A 961-nucleotide genomic window follows, 5' to 3' on the forward strand; every position below is an offset into this window, starting at 1 on the left:
CATATGACTAAGATCTTTAGATCCAAGGAAAGATCAAACCAGTCATCTTAGAAAATACCAAATCCTACATGGTAGAATGGTTTCCTTACACATCTATGTTCAACCTTTAGTAACAATGGAAATGTTGTATAAAATTTCAAATTTAAGATAGGTTAGAGGAACCATTCAGGTACATATAATGGAATAAATATGGCATGTTACTATTAGTAAAACATAGGTCATCTACTAGTGAATGTAGATTAACAAAAAAGCTCTAAGAAGTATAACCTTGATAACAAGGAAAGTAAAAGATAGGTCATCTACTAGTGAATTTAGATTAACAAAAAAGCTCTAAGAAGTATAACCATGATAATAAGGAAATAATAAGATCCTAGACAAAAAGGAAGCCAGAAAGGAATTTTAGAATGTCTAGAAAATGAAGGATGATGAGGTTGTAGAGACCAAGTCAACTAAGACTATGTTCTCACTGGTTGAAGATGAGACTTTGAAATATAATTAAGCTAAACTAATTAATAAATAATATGTTGCAAAGAAATTAAAATTTTGGTGAAGCATATAATACCTATAGTAAGACAAAAGTATGAAGAAAATATGACCATTGTCACATGGGTCATAGTTATTAACTGTGGGTTAAGCGATAGGTAAGCATTTGATTTACCATTTCATATTAATTTTAACCTAACATTACACATTGAAAGATACAAATAGGCTGTCAAAAATTCATTTAACCACTTTAGAAATTTTAACTCCTAAGTTATGCACTTATGGGTACCTAGCTTATCACATTGTGCACCTTTATCTAAAAAATGAGATACATCCTAAGATAGAAGAAGGATAGAATTAAAGAGAATGAATTAATAGTTTTTGATATAGTTTATACTACTATCCACTAGTGAAAGAAAAAAATAAATGACAAAAGCAATTCATAAAGTAGAACTGGTTAGTACGAAGGAATTCAAAC

The sequence above is a fragment of the Cupressus sempervirens genome, chromosome 11 (genome assembly GCF_028749045.1).
Source record: "Cupressus sempervirens isolate cs-2001-9-10 chromosome 11, ASM2874904v1, whole genome shotgun sequence".
NCBI classification, from domain to species: Eukaryota; Viridiplantae; Streptophyta; class Pinopsida; order Cupressales; family Cupressaceae; genus Cupressus; species Cupressus sempervirens.